The following is a 17,255-nucleotide window of genomic DNA, read 5'->3' as shown; positions in this document are numbered from 1 at the left end:
AATATAATAAAATGTAATTATTAAGTTAGTAAATTTTAGAGGAAGATCTAATTTTCCATTTCTCTTGATGAACATTTTGAAAATTACTAGTTTATGTAAATTTTGATAAAATGATGGAAATTGTTCAAAATGTAAATGAACAAAAATGTGTGTATGTTGTTATGAGCTAAGTATATTGAAAATAAAAATAAAAAAAATATTTAATGTCAGTTGTTTTGTATAGGATATGTGAAAACTAGTTGTGGTTCAATGTAAAAAGTTTAATGATGGTTTTGATAAAAGCTCTGGTAACTATTATTGTCAATGAGTAGGTAGATAATGAAAATTTGAATTTGAAAATAACTTTGTAATAAGAGAAAAATGCCAAAGAGTAAGAGAAAAAATGGAAGTAAGCCTCAAAACCGTTAAGAATAATGAAGAACAAATGAGAAAGAAGATAGAACAGTCCTGCTCAGAAGAAAATTATTTGAGGAAATTCTTTGGAAAGCAAGGTTAAATAGCATTAATAGAATGATGAAGTGATGAGAGTTCTTGGACATAGCTTTATAAGGTAAAAGTCAGTGTGTGTTAAGATATAGTGCGAGAGAGGCACATAAATATAAGGTCGAAGGCAGACCGGAAATGTTGAAAAATAGTAGGTCAAAGGCAGACTGAAAATAATGTTAAAAATAGTAGGTCGAAGGCGGACCGAAAATTTGATGATATTAATGTACATGCTGATATATAATAAATGTTGATGTGCATAATTCTGTTGCTAGTCTGAATAATAAAATGCTATTAGAAGGTCAACATGTTAAAGATGAGAGAATTTCCTTAAATTAGAAAAATGAGCCAGCTGATACTTTGTAGAAAAAAGAAGAAGAAAAAGAGGGAAGAACTAATTATTAAAGGCATGATAATGATGTTTACTAATTAAGGTTATTTTGAAGGAATTTATACATATTTGGCATCCTATTTGAAGATAGTAGTAAAAGTAATAATAATTTTTGATACTATTCTGCCAAAACCAGCCGAAGGGCATATTTCAGAGTAGGATTGTTAAAAAAAAAATGTGGTTTTTAATAGTCATAAAAAGTCAGGTTGATGATAAAGAAAAGGCTGTAAAATTTACAAAATATGTTTATTTCTGAAAACAAGTTAGAGAGTTTGATGATTTTGAAGATAAAAGGTGGGTACATGAAAATGATACTATGTGTTCAAAATTAGTTTTATGTAAAAGAAAACAACTGAAAAAGTGAATGATGGTAAACACATAAAGGATTTGTGTAAAATAATATATATATATATATATATATATATATATATATATATATATAATATTGTAATGGTGTTGATTAGAGATATGTAATGAATGAAGATATGTACTTTGTGATGAAAAGATTGTATAGGATGATGATTACGCTTGAATGTTTACAAACTGGTGGTTATGCATGTACTTTAATCGAAAATGTTCATACTATGAGGTTGGAAAATAAAATAAAACGGAATTGAATATCACTATTATGATTGTAAAAATTGATCTTATATTATCTTTATTTTGAAATTTTTGTTTAAAAAAATAGAACGATAGTTATGTAAAACAGATGGAAAGGTTGATGGTATTTTTTTAAAATAAATTTGAATAATGTAATATGAGTAAAGAAATATATTTATATATATATATAAGGGCCTGGTCGAAAATTTAAGGAGATAAAGAGACTTGTAAAGACATTAGCTCTCCTTGATCAGTCCATCTAATGTCTCTTCGGGGAGGGGGCATCTGTAACAGATTGTTAACAGAACGTTCCGGGAAGAAAGAAGCAAAAGGAATTGAAACACCCCTTTTTGACATAATAGACTGAGTCCGGTACACAAAGGGAAGTAAGCGCTCGTGGATTTACACGCGGTGACATTTTCTTCTGGAGAAGTGGTAAAGTAATCTCTTCAGTCGGAAGACCACGCTAGTACGCCGTTTTTTGCAGAGGCACAAGAAACGTTAAATCGGTAATAAAGGCTCTCCAGAAAAGAGATCGTCCGGGAATGAACTTTGTCTGTAGCAGTTTAGCAGATTTTCATTCAGTGAAGCCGAGATTGCAGACGATTTTCTCCAGCGACAAGACACTGAAGATCGTCGGAAAAAGAGGACGGAACAACGAGGATTTTAGTGAAGTGGTCCCCAGTGATGAGAGCTCTCGTGTTTTAACCCCCACAAGCTTGATCTTCTGATGAAAAAATCCCACTAAAGTTTGAAAAGCGCTAATTCTTTCTAAAGGCCGGACATGTAATCGTGAGTAAAAAGGTTAAATTTGTTCTTTTTTATAAATATACGTGAGAGTAATTTTTCTTATATTTCTTTTACCAAGATAATCTAAAGTACTGGTGTGAACTCTTGTATTGGGTTTACTCATGTAAACCAAGAACCACCAGCGAATCAGTGTGAACCTTTAATTTTTGTTGTGAAGTTATTTCTTAGTTTTCTTCTGTAATAAAAGAAAGTAAAGGTAATTGGTTATTTTTTTCCTTCAAACATTAAAATCTATAATAATATTTTAAATCAGTTTATGTCAACCGAACTGTAGTTAAAAAGCAAAGATAAGTCTAATACTAATAATAATAACGACAAAATCACGTTTTATCGTTATATTATGTCATAAAATATGGAGACGCTGTACGGAAATATTATGTTCAAGATACATTTTACACTCTGTAATACTCGCCTATGCTGGTTTATCGCATCCAAAACTACTCTTACGTCTTACTTTTAAAACTGTAAAACCAGTGTATCAGATCTTCCATCACCTAAATATTTAGTTTCTAAAGAGTTTCTAATGTCATTCCGACTTTCTAGCAAATAAAATAGGTTCAAACTACTGTACACATTATTGGAAAGTTCCATGCTGCATACGATATGTAAAGTGTGCCTTGCATTTTCTGTATATTTCCAGTTATTTAACAATAATTTTCCATTTCTACTGTTAATGTATGTTTTCCACTTACATCGTAATGTCAATCTTCTGTCCAGGTTTGAAAAGGGAAAAACATTTTACACGGATTCCCATGTTTCCTTAAAGGTCAACAGCAATCTTGCTATTTGCGCCCATACCTTGTAGCTGATTTTTAAGCTGGCGAGACAGCATTTCCAAATTTAATAATTCTGGCCTAAATAGAACTGGCCGTGGAGGGATGCAAATATCCACAATCATTTTCTCACCTTGTAGTAAATTGTATGCTTTTGTGTGCATCGTGTAAGATACTATTTTACCATTTATATTGATTAATTACCATCCTCTAAGAAGTCTCAAAACAGACAAGTTGGGTTTCACCGCTCTGAGCAAAGATAGAAAATGTACATTTTGTGTGTGTGTATAATTTAAATTTGTGTAGATTGAAATTTAAGTTTAGTTGGAAAATAAATCTTTCTTGTATCCTACAAATGATATTTAAGGATAACAATTTTGGAACAGTAAATTATTTTTATTGTCAGATAGACAGAAGATAATGTACAAGACAAACTTTTAATGAATCAAATAAAAACATGTGTATGGTCAAAGTTAAAAATTCTGTTTAATATTATATGGGTATGATCTTCCTCTGCATTTGCATATGATGAACTTTCATTGTAGCTCCACAGTACAATATTTCTTCTGTGGTAAATTTACTGCATTACAGGCAGTTTGTTATTTTAGTGCAAGGGAAAGATAATTTGGTCCTATTATTGTTAATCTCATTGCATATCACATGGATTGATTTAATAAACTCTAATGTAAATAACAAATCTAGAATCAATTACAATAATGAAGTATTAAATAAGATTTTTAGTGTTAGAATTGAAATGTTTCTTGTCTTGAATTTTATGAAAACCATAAAATGACCCAATATCATATATATTTAGTAAATATATAACAAATTATAAATTTTCCAGGTATTTCCTTTGCACATGACAAGATGCAACAATTTTAATTAATCCTTTTTTTAATTTATTAAATTCCAATGAAAAAAGTCGATTTGCTTTCCAAGTATTGAGCTCAAACATCGATATGTGTATTAATTGATAGTTCCTCACTTTTCGAGTATGTTGTCTTCACCCCCCACATGGTTCTGCTTGTACTGGATATGTATAGTCTGTGGTTTATAAGGCCTTAGAAAAGTGTTCGCACAAGTCAATAGAGAATATGCTCAGTGTCCCATCCTGTAATAGGTAATCCTTGATAGCACTTTAGTTACCGGTCACTTCCTCATGTGGGAACTTTGACTGCACACCATAGTGGGCATGGGTGGAGGGCAAAAGGGATTTACTACCATAAGTTTATAATCATTTAGATATTTTTTTAAGTAACTAAGAAAATTTACTAAACTGCAATTGTATTGCATGCAAGCAAAATTTGATGAGGTGTATCAAAATGGCACATAAACAATTTTTCACAAGTTGCACACACTATTCTGTGTTGTACAAATATTTTAGTCATCTGAAGTTTGCTCTATCATATGATCCAACCCTTCTGCAAAAAATGTAACAAATTAGTGCATAATATATGCACACTATTCCACATTTTCTATATACATGGTTTGGCAGGAATTTGTAATTCAAAATGGTTGTGCCAACTTCACACTTGCTTGACCATTGGCTCAAAATGGACCTAAACTAGTGCCAAAATTCAGTGCACAATTTTGCTACTTTATGCATGCTACCCTGGAATTTGCACACACTCCTATCAGGCATTCAAAGTATTAGAAACTATCAGATCAATTTCTAACCTGACCTGCATGACCACATCAAAAAAACCAAAATTAGTGCATAATGTGTGCATACTTCTACAAGGGATGTGAAGCATTAGAAATTCTGATAGTTCACCAGTATGGCCACTTGTTCCAGAGTTTGATATCTTCGAGGAAGTTTATTTAATTAAGAGTTGTTGAATGTTGTCCATAAACAAACACTTTCGCAATCATCAATAGCTTGACTGATCATTTTATCAAGTGAACAGTCTGTGATGGGTATAACCTAAAAAGGACTGCTGTATTCGTATTCCTCGCATTGTGGTCGGTGGAAATTTTGTCAACAGACACAGATCAAATGTACTCAAGTATTGGCCATACACAGTGTTTGCATTGAATTTCCCCAGGGAAACTCCCCCTTCTACTTTTTCCATCCCCGGCTCTACATTTATATTTTTATTCCCAACCAGAGAAAGAAAATTCCCTCCTCTGAATGTGTATTCTATTATTAGTTTGGATGTCATGACAGTTATTCACTGCTTGAGTCATAAATTCAAGCTTGCTGTTGTGAAAAAAAAGATACAGCCATTGCACTTAAAATCTTTTATGGGTGTACTTTATTTTTGTATATTCAGTCAAAACAGCAAAATCAGAGGGATCTCTTCGAGAGTTGCCAAGCAGTGGCAACAACAATAATGGAAATTAACAAAATGTTGAACATTTGTTGGGTGGCATCTTATCAATTTGTGTCGGCAGTAGAGTCCTGAGCTCAGTGCAGCTATCAGTTGAAAAGAAAGAATAGATTTCCTCAAACAGTTTTCATTGCTTCCTTCTACAGGGTGCTAGTGTATTTACTGCACAGCAGAAACTGGTTGTGGAAATGAAATCACTAACTTCAATGAAAGAGCACCTTGGAGAAAGTGTAAAGATGCAGAATTTTAGTTTTCTCAAAACAAAGCATTTATGAGTGTACCACTAACCGAAACATCTGAATACATTGAAAAAAAAATATCATATTTTCAGATCATCATTTCCTTTAGGGACTTGCTGATAAACATTAATTCCAGATTTGAAGATCATGGAATATTCGAAGGAACTACTGTTTTGAACCATGAGAAGCAGCCAGAGAATGAAACAAAACATATGTTTTACGGTGACAAAGAAATCACTTTGATGTGTGGTAGGGTTAAAATAGAACGAGACTGGTTAGTTGTCAATGAATGCAAAAACAAAGACAAGCTCAATAGGTGCTTTGCTGAGTGAACATTTTGTAAACTACAGACCATTCCAATATCAACAACTGATTGTGGAAGAGGTTTCAGTAAATGTATGTGGTTCTTACCAAACAACGAAATCGAACGAAGGATGGAACACTATGAGCATTGTTATTTATCGTTGTGAACATGGTGTAGGAACATATCGTGAGGTCTGGGTGAGATTAGTATGTGAGGCCCCCATCCGTTCTTTAAATTGGACATCTCAATGTGAATTGATACAAAATCTTCAGGGATATGTCAGGAAATTTTCATATTTAAATAATAATAAAAAATTACTGACGAAAATTATATATAATTATTTTACTCACTTTAAAAATGTCTTTCTCTGTTTTCCGCAAGCTGAAATCTGAAGCTGTAGGAAGGAAGGAAGAAACTAATATTATTCAAACCCTCCTTGAGTTGAAAACAATGCAAGCATTTAAATGCCCTCACGCTTACTTCGAGGCAGTTGGTAGTGCTTTATTGTTATCATATTATAATTGGGAATGCAAGGTCAAGAGAAAGATGAAAAGACAAGACACACAGTTTCTTAGTCAAGAAAATAATGAATGGGTAAATATCCAAGCAAGCTATCGTGAATTTTTAGTAAATGTTTCGCATGAGAAATACGGCAATAATTTTTACTTATTTCTGGCTTCCTTACACTTTGCGACCTCCTGCCTGTATGTTATGCCCAGTGGCGGCAATTGGGTTCCAAAGCTTGGGGGCAATAACAGTTTACTTTCCCTAGATTCATTAGGTTTAGCATAGTGCGGGAGCGAAAGTAGCAAAAAGGCGTTCCCCCTTAATCAACATCACTAGTTACTCCTGTATTGATGTATTCATTCAAATTATAACGTTTAACTACAATTTAAAGCCAGATAAAAACAAAATGTTTTAATATTATTGCATTCAGTTTTATTTCCTTTTCCATCTTTTTTTTCACTTCTATTTATTAAATTTTTTGTATAAGCTCCATGGGATGCGAGGCCCCTTCAGGCACGAGGGCCCAGGCGGTTGCCCACTTTGCCCACCCCTTGCTACACTACTGGCTGTGAACAACTCTAAAGTCAGTTGCAAAAAAATCCAGATTTTTTGAATGTATGATTTTTTTCCTTCAAACTACAGTATTTCACTTCCAGCTTTAGTTGTGAGTTTTGAGTATGTAATGACAAATTTTGCAAAAGAGGTAGAAAGAAAGCTAACAAAAAGCCACAGGAAAAACTGATTCCCCCACCTCCCAAAAAGCCTTTTTTCCAGGTAATTTTCAACTCTACCTTCCTGTGACAAAATTTTCTGAAATGAGGCTACAGGAAGGAGACCATACTGCAACACATCATTTACACATTAAAATCAGTAGCAGGGATTGGGTGCCAAAACTGAGGGGGAGAGGGGGAAGCAAAAGGAGTTTAATTTTCCGTGTAAACAAGGCTTAGCATTAGGAGGTCATAATGTAGATCAAAAACTGGCTGGGAGGAGGGGGCAAGTGCCCCACCATGCTCCCTTAGTCCTTCCCCCTACTGATCAGTAGTTCTGAAGTATTTCCCCTCTCTGCATTTTCTTCATTTTGAACACTGCATTTAAATGAAACACCACAAATCCTGTATTTTGCACCAAAACTGGGAATCCCAAGTGGATCGAATGCAACCCTTGCTACACTACTGGATCAGTAACACATGACTGCATTTAAAACAACATATTTCCAAAACTATTAATGATACTTCTAGATCTGTTTGTATTTCATTAATATACTATTGATTTTATGACATGCTCGAATAATGAAATACATTGTAAAAATGATTTTTCTGAAGAATTTGTGTTATAGAAGTCAGGCTCTCGCATCGGCCCTGTGAATGCAAATAGTTTGAAATTTGCAGGTAATCATGACAAAATACCACTTTTGAACATGTCACCATCATATTTAAAAAGTGCCTGCCTGGAATGCCCACTTCTCAAAAGGTTCATTGGAAAAGCACGTGTGCATTCTTAGAGCATTTTCTGTACTACTTGTCCTTAAACTTGTATGCAAGAGTTTGTTTGAGTTCCTTGTTTTAAATCGACTTTATGCATATTTGGGCTAATTGAGACTGGACCTACACAGTCCGGGTGCCAAATGGAAAAGTTTGACTTGAGATATGAATAAAATATTTTGACTGATTTTGAATGCTTATGTTAAGTATATTTGAGATCCGATGGTTGCCACACTGTAAACCTTGAGCGATTTGAGTAATTCAAGATGGCGTCCAATATCTCAGTAACCAATGGCCATAAACAGAAAACATTTTTTTTGAGTTTTGATCATCATTAGATGCACTACGAAAAAGATTCTGTGTAGTTTTTTGCTAAATTACCATAATTGAAAAACTAATACTTAAAATATGTAATTTTTCTCGCACCTTTTGAACTTTTTGCCTTGTAACTTTTGAATAAATTAAAAGACTGGAAATTGTTTTGAATAAATGTGTTAGCACAATTCATAACGTTTACATAAAATATGTCCCAAAATGGAGGATAGTGCCAAAAAAGTGCTTCATTATAACAGGCCGGCAGCTAAGACTCGAATCATTGACTTCTTGATAAAAGCAAGAGACTTGGTAGGATTAATTGTTAAATCTAGACAATTTTCACTAGCTTTTTTTATCATAAATTACAATAAAGATGTGTTTTTTTCTTTCAAATAATGCAACAATTTCATATTGTATAATTTTCAATGACTCTTTTTTTTTTCAGAAATTATGTTGACTTGTTTGTAAATTTATTTCTCTTAAAATGTTATTTAAGGTAATTTTATAAATCTAAAAAAAAATAGGGGTTCAGTTCATATAAAGACTTCTAACAAACACTTCGTAATCTTACAAAATAGAAAATACCATCGTTTGGTTCGCTAATCGGGAAAAGAAGAAGCACTGAAATTAGTTGTGGAACAGAGTGCAGCAAGTGTGGAAAAGTTGGAGAAAGTGGGAGTGTTTTTGGTGAAAGTGAAGGAAAAGACAGGTGAGGCGAGGAAGAAGGAAGAAAGACTGGAGGAAGAATGAGTGGAATGAATGAGCTGTTAGGGGAGGAGAAAGAAGGTGTACATAGGGGACAAACTAAGAGACAGCATATAAGATAAACTAGTTGCAGAAAATATATATATGTATGTATGCATTGTAGAAAAATATCCAAATGTTATGTAGTGCATACAGCTTATGGCTTGCACTTGAAAAAATAAATCTAAATAAAATACTTTCTCTGCAAACTTCTACTTCTTATTTTTCAAAAAATTGATTTATTGATTTATTATGAAAGTTTACATTATTTGGAACATTTCTGAGAAAACCGGACTTTGGTAGGGACACCATTCCCGAGATATGTCAAACCAAAAAATATATCTGATAATATGACATTTAATTTTGAAGATGGCGGCCGTCGAAGTACAGATATCGATTGGCTACTCGACTGAAAATATCTTTAATGATAGAATTAACAATTAATCCTACCAAGTATCTTGCTTTTATCAAAAAGTCAATGATTCGAGACAAGCTGCCGGCTTGTGATAAAGATGCACTTTTTTGGCACTATCCTCCATTTTGGGACACATTTTATAGTGTATTTTTCAATCAAATGCATTAAGTCTTATATTGTTGTAAAGGTTATGAATTGGGCTACCACCTTTATTAAAAAATAATTTTCTGTCATTTAATTTGTTCAAAAGTCACAAGGCAAAAACTTCAAAAGGTGCTAGAAAAATTACATATTTTAAGGATTATTTTTTAAATTACGGTAAAACTACTGACATTAGTGAAAAACTACACAGAATCTTTTTTGTAGTCCTTCTAATGAGGATCAATAATAATAATAAAAAAAATCTTTTTACAATCATTGGTTACTGAGATGTAGGTCATTAACTGCATAGTCCGCCATATTTGGATGCCATCTTGAATTACTCAAATTGCTCAAGTTTGACAGACTGGCATCAATCGGATCTGAAATATACGTAACAAAAGCTTTCAAAAACAGTCAAAACATTCTATTCATACCTCAAAACAAGGTTATGCCATTTTTTGTAATTTGGCACCCGGACTAACATTTTGGAGTGGAATCCAAAATGCTGTGTGCCTCAGCTGTGTGACATGTAACCACTACATCACTGGGGAGGGCCTTGCATGCAAGAGTGTTCCAAGAAAACATGTATGTGGAACTGTATAAATTAATTGACTCAATGATAGCATACATCATTAGATTGAAGACTTAGTTGGCACATTTAATGGCCAAAATGTACTTTTTTTTAAAAGGAAGTCATAGAGATTAAAATGAATATCAGTTTGCAATTTCAAAACAAGCTACATCATCTGGCATGTACTGATAGCAATGCTAGGTGTATAGAATTTTACACCTAGGTGTGAAATTTCGGTGGGAAATTATAATTTAGGATTTTCCTTGTAAATATATGGTCCCTTACCATGGCTGTGCAGTGTAAGGTGCCATGCTTTGCGTTTACACTATGAGACCTGCACAGGTTTGAGTCTCCTAGGGAAAGCATAACAAGAGATTTTGGCCTATGTGTGATACCGGTGGGCACCCACCATCATGAGGAAATTAGGGAGCTACAATTGAGTATCGTAACCCGGGCATGGAAACCTACAGCAAAGACTGGAAGTTCGTCGTGCTGACCACACGAAACCCTGTAACGGGTTGGATGATCTCGCACCTCGGGCAAGTGAGTGAGTAGGATCAGGTGGGAGTGAGGCCGACAGTTGGTGGTAGACCTGGGCCCTCTTTGGGTTGTTGCACCATGGGTTATATAAATATATGGCCAATATTAGGCACATGACGCTTCTGTATGTTGACAAAACTTCGGCTCCGTAGTGTTGCCTATAAGCTCTAATACTAAGTCTTGATTCCCCACTTGGTCAAAGAAACATTTTTCCTCCCTGCCAACTGGGTGCATTGTAAAATATTTCACTGTCATCTCAATACTGTGGCCTTATGCTTTGTTTGTGTTCATTATCAACATGATTACACATTCATTGCTTGTAACAGTTACTCAATTTACAATTTTCAGTCTGGACCGTATGTTTCTTTATTGTGTTACTGCTAAAATTCAGTGATTACAACAATCAGTGCTATAAGAACATGGCAATAAAATGTACTGGAAGATAAAAACATTAATATTATTAAAAAAAAAAAGGCCACTGAAGTGCAAAAACTAAAACTGTGGATGATATTGGTCAGTGTGCTCTGTCATTCATGCAGTACTTCCCTTGTTTAACACACACACACATATGTAAAGCCCCTATCACACGGGACTAGATTTCTAGTAGGAATGCCCTAGTTGGCGCTGAACTAACTTTCTAGGTAGCAATCATGGCCGCCTGGTTGATTGCTTCACTGGTTTGGAAGAATAGGACATGTTCTAATTGCTACTTGCTTTCCTCGACTGGATTCTGTGGAACAGCCAATCAGAGCAAAGTTTCGTCATGTGAAGATAATCTGTGAGTGTCCAAAGGAGCACTTTTGTCTGTGGTTTCCGAGTGTTACTCCAGCAATGTATAACATATACAGCATGAAAGGTGCGTTGAGTTACACCATCTATGCTGAGTGCACGGTGTTTACATTTGAAACAAGAAAAATACTCTTCCATACGTGTACAGTGAAAGTTGTAAAGTATGTATTTAAGCAGCGCCATTGTTTTGTACCTAATAACGTTCAGTTGTATAGTTATCAGCTTTTACAAATGTGAAGTGATACATTGTTGACATCTCATGCAGCTGCCACTACAACTTCCCTCGTATGGGAACAAAAGTCTATTGACAAGTAAGCTGATAATTATTGTGTGAGGCGAAAACTAGTAAATTGGTAGTCAGTCCAGCACCAACTAGGGCATACCTACTGCAAATCCAGGACCCGTGACTGGGTCCAAACTTGCTTCAGTAATTTTTGGATGGGAGGGGGAAATACTGGTCAAAATTGTAAAGTCAAGTTATATGCTTCAGTCTGGTTCAGTCAGGAGTTATTACTAAAAACAAGTTTCATATTTCATTTGCACAATAAATATGCAAAATCTCAAGCTTGTTTGAGAATTGGATAAATAAATCAAAATGAAGTGCTAAAATTGTGAGTCCTATAGTTAAGGTGGTTTGAGTTATCTGATGAGATTTTGGTTATAACCATCACATGAAGAGAGAAGAAAACAGGTTAGTTTCATGAGGTAAAATTATAATCTAGACAGTACAGTGGGACCCATGATTATTACCATGCAAATTGCCCACGACTATTTTCATTAATATTTCTCTTTCAACCTGTGTGAGTTTAAGCAATGGATTTTTATGTATGCTTGTGCAGAAGTTGTCAACAGATTGTTTTGAGTTTTCTTTTCATTCTTGAAGCTCTTATTGGGTCAAATAGAGGGCATGAACATGGTGATGAACAATTTGCATGGTAATACTCATGAATCCCACTGTACATATAGGCATAATGTCCACAAAATGAAACTTGCTAGAACGCACAAGACTACACCAGCAACGCCCTTCCTGCATTCAAAACTATGCACTAGGGCTGCTCATACACATATGGGTTAAAAAATATTTTCTGATCTTTTTCCATAGTTGCTCATTTTGTTCCACTTTGTTCAATAAACTAATGTGTGAAATTTTTTTCCAGATTGGATAACATTCAGAGGTTGCTCAAGGCACATATATTTTGACTGTGGTATTGTATACTTTGTATAGTTTTCTTATACTATGAAAGTCTCTGTACTGAGAAGAAATGAATATTTGTGTGTGGAGTTGTACTGTTGAAAATGTTGACAGTGTTACTGAAATCCCTTTTCCAGGTTACTGAGCTGTTCTGAGCAATGGAGTCCAAACACCTCACCACTAGAAACAAGACCGCTGTATGGCTTATTGGACATCAAGAGCCTCATCTACCGTATTATGTGTTACCTACAACAGGAGATGTTCTTCGAACCTTCTTCCATTACCATATCTCACTGAAAGAGACAGTTCCTGTCCCTTTGAAGTGCACTTGTGAGGAGCTGGTGACCATATTGGAAAAAGCCCGTATCCCTACTGCTTTTGAGCCAAACATTATCTCGAAGATAAAGGGTGTTGTAGATGAATATAATTTGATCAAGAAAAACAAATCATGAGAGTCACAAGCACAGAGAGACAGGGAGGAAGTATTGTCAAAGAGAATGTCAAAAATTTTTGACATGGCTCATAAAGAAACAATGACTTTGATGAAGATTGAAGAAGACAGACAGTTCCTGAAGGATCAGCGTGGAGACAGAAAGATGTGAATGGCTGGTGTAGATGTGCATTTGGCAAAACAGGAAGAAAGGGCAAAATTACACAAAGAAGCAGAAGAAAAGCGAATGGAACGTGAAAAACGAAGAAAAGAGGAAATGACGCCCATTGCAGCAGTTGGCATTTCCAGTAGCAGTGAGGAAGACAATGGCGGTGATGCAAATAGTGATGATGATGCTTATGATATTCAGATACGACTGTATTATATAAAAAAAAACGTGACATATCTCGGGCTGAATCTGATGATCCAAGTACATCCAAGAAGTCCCGAATTTTACAAAACATGCTGAGTTCCCCAGAAGTTTCTTCAACATTAGATTGTATTAATTTGTCAGACATCAAATTTACAATTTTAGCTGCAGCTATAGCAAAAGCATATTGTCAGGATCTTGCAGACGCTCTACTCTCACATTCAACTGTGCAACGTAGAAGGTCAGCTCATAGCACCAAAACCACAGACAAAATAAAGCAGATTTCACACAAGCAGCGAAACCAACCCTTACTGTTCACTGGGATCCAAGAATTATGAAAAACTGCACAGCTGATGAAACTGCTACCAGAACAACTAGTTCAGAGAGACTGGCTGCCATTGTCACTGGCCATAACTTGGAAAAAATATTCGGAATTGCCAAAATACCATCTGGAACAGGAGAAGCACAAGCAAAGCTACTGATGAGCTGCTTCAATTGTGGGAAGTGTGTGATGAAATTGTAGGGGTGAGTTTCGACACTCCTGCATCAAATACAGGACTAAAAAAGGTGCTTGTTCACTTCTCGAAAATAACATCGATTGTAACTTGCTATATTTTGCTTGTCGTCACCACATCCAACTAACTAACTAACTAACTCTCTAGCCTTCTTAAACCCGAAGGTTCATGGCTGTAGCAACACAAGGCCTTCCATCTGTCCCTATCTTGAGCAAGATCTATATACTCTTTTCCATCCCTACCAATTTCCTTTAGGTCCATCTCAATGTTGTCCCTCCATCTTTGTCTTGGCCTTCCTACAGGTCTCTTACCATCAGGTTTCCCAACAAGAATCCTGTAAACTCTTCTTTCCTCTCCCATTCGTGCCACATGGCCTGCCCACCTAAGTCTTCTTGACTTAATCATTCTAATAATATCTGGACATCAATACAAATTATGTACTTCTAATTATGTAACCTTCTCCACTCACCAGTCTCCTCATCCCTTTTAGGTCCAAAGATTTTCCTAAGGATCTCGTTTTCAAATACTCTCAATTCATGTTCCTCTTTCAATGTAAGGGACCAAGTTTCACACCCATATAATACTACAGGCAAAATTACTCTTTTGTATATTTTAACTTTTAGTTTCTTAGATATTAAACGAGAAGACAAAAGTTTATAAAGAAAGAAGTAACATGTATTTCCTGAATTAAGCCTACTTTTTATTTCCTCTTTAATATAATTTTCATTTGTTAGTATTAGTCCTAAGTAATTGAATTTAGAAACTGGTTCAAACGAATTGTTATCAATAATTAGATTTTGATTATTACCTAACACTTGTTTTCGGCCTGTAAGCCTATATTTAGTTTTCTCTTTGTTAACTTCCAAACCTATCTCTTTAGCAGTTTTGAAAAATATTTTAGCATTATTCTTAATTGTATATATATCATCCCCTAATAAGTCTACATCATCTGCATATGCTAACAACTGAGTCACACCATTTAATTTTAGTCCTTCTTTAGTTTCTCTTATCTTCCTAACAGCATATTCTAACGCAAAATTAAAGAACAATGGAGATAATGCATCTCCTTGTTTTAACCCATAATGAATTGTAAATTTGTCAGACACATTAATACCCAGACAAATTTTACTTTCTGTTTCACTGGTGCATACTTTTAGCATACTAACAAGCTTCTTGGGTATTCCAAACTCGACTAATATATTATATAATTTATCTCTTTTGACCGAATCATATGCTTTTTTGAAATTAATGAATAGCTGATGGATGATTCATTTCTTTCATGAACAACACATCTACACACTCTTAGTTGAATATTTTAGATTAATTTCTTAGTGCCTAAAAGCAGTTGAGATATGGAAAAAATACATTTTCTGTAAATCAATTTAGTAGTATTATTTCGAGGTCGCTGAGCAACCAGTCCCGGGTTCGAATCCCGGTCAGGCTTGGTTGTTTGTGAATGTCCATTCATCAATTTCATCATTTCATCACTCATCCCCATCTTCGCAAATTAGCCAAGAGGCACAAAACGCGAAGTAAAATAAACTAACTCAATCAATCAATCAATCGCTGAGCAACCTCTAAACACAAACCGATCTTCTTGAATTTTGGTAGGTATATCCTCTAATGTGAAAGCAACAAAATAAGCCACTATGTGAAATTCCACCTGACAATATTTTTTTTCTGAACACCCCTACTACACACGTAATGCCACAGTCTGGTATCTCATCTCAAGTGTGCACATTTTTGCTTAAAACATTGATAACATTGATGTTGCTTGGCATGGTGATATGCATGCAGCATCAAACTTAATTTTTTAACTATTTTAAAGGTAACAGTTCCGACTGTTTTATGATTTTTTTAAAGTTCTCCTAGCAGAAAGACTAATATCGTAGAATTTTGGAAATCATTGTCACACGAAATTTGAAACTTCCTTAAGGAAGCACTGCTTGGATTCTAAAAAAAAAAAATTTATGTTGATTGATTGATTGAATTGTTGTTTTAAGTCCACTTTATGCACAGTAAGCTAATCGGGACTGAACCTACAATTTAAAGTGGGGTCCGAAACACTATGTGCCTACACTGGGTATCGAAAAAGGGACACCTTGATTACAAGGTGACAACGTTACCACTATACCATAGGGGAGGCCCTTTATTTATGTTGAAAAATAAAACTTAAAAATTACCTTACACAAGCATGTGTGCTTCCCATGGACAAGGTATTCTTCACTGACAAGTTACAGTTAGTATGGTAGACTAGTGGGAATGAATGTAGAAGCAAATCAGAACCTTAGTAGAATGCATTTGGGAGACTTTATTTTAATGCTAAGAAAACCAAACCTAACCTGCCTAACCTAACCACGAAAGCATATATTGAACAAAATCTTAAGTAATCGCTAAAACTCCCCAGTATGTGTTAACAAACATAAATCGAAAATGAACCCTGTAAATATTGCATTCGTAGCATGATGATATCGCAATAAAACAAAAGGAACCTGGGCCCAAAATATTTACATGCTGTATAACCTTAAGGGGATGGGAAAATGTAGGGGACATATCTCCCCTTTGGCCCTCTATTCCTAAGAAAAAATTAAAGCCAGGGCTGATTATCAAAAAAGTATATATAACCCCCTCCTCCTTCCAAAAATCCTGGATACACCACTCTACACATGGCTTGATCTCATAAAAAAAGGCATCAAATGGCAGGAAATTTTAGAGGACTATAAATTCCAAACTAGAGTTGATATTCCAGAAGCAAAAATAAATATATGGGTTCTTTTACAGGGTGGCTACTCTAGGACCATGATAGAATTCAAGTATAATTCCCGGATTTCAAGGCGAACTTTCCAAAAATTCAAGCAGATTTTTTTTTCTATTTTAACCTTACGTATATTACTGTCTCTCAACATCCACACACAAATATCTTAATAATATAAAGGGTCTATGTGATTCCAACATCCAAAACTTCTGATTCAATTAAACGGTATACGTAATATAACTAAAACATTTAATTTAAGGTGCTGAGTTTCTATTTACTATCAGAGGAGCAACCACAATTTTTTTTCAGGGGGCAAGTTCCAGAATAAACTGACAATAATAATATTATAATATTATTATAACATTGTTATTATTATTGATTTGCTTTATTTCACTTCGCTTCTTGTGCCACTTTTGACCAATTTCCAGTGATCCAATTTTTTGCAGGCTGAAATCAATATTGATTTAATAGGGCGCAACTAATTTCACTGGGCGCCAATGCATTCTCTCTCTAACAACTTTTGTGCCCCCCCCCCCCCCCCGATGGTGTAGTGGTAA

At 34.8% G+C, this 17,255-nt stretch overlaps 1 protein-coding gene across 1 annotated transcript in view; it reads right to left on the bottom strand.

Moving 5' to 3' along the window:
- The window catches only part of LOC145982948 (uncharacterized), a 58,147-nt gene that overhangs the window by 23,068 nt on the left and 17,824 nt on the right, over positions 1–17,255 (bottom strand). The window lies entirely within an intron of this gene.

The sequence above is a fragment of the Lepisma saccharinum genome, unplaced genomic scaffold (genome assembly GCF_977018435.1).
Source record: "Lepisma saccharinum unplaced genomic scaffold, izLepSacc3.1 HAP1_SCAFFOLD_483, whole genome shotgun sequence".
NCBI classification, from domain to species: domain Eukaryota; kingdom Metazoa; phylum Arthropoda; class Insecta; order Zygentoma; family Lepismatidae; genus Lepisma; species Lepisma saccharinum.
This window is presented reverse-complemented; position numbering and strand designations above follow the sequence as displayed.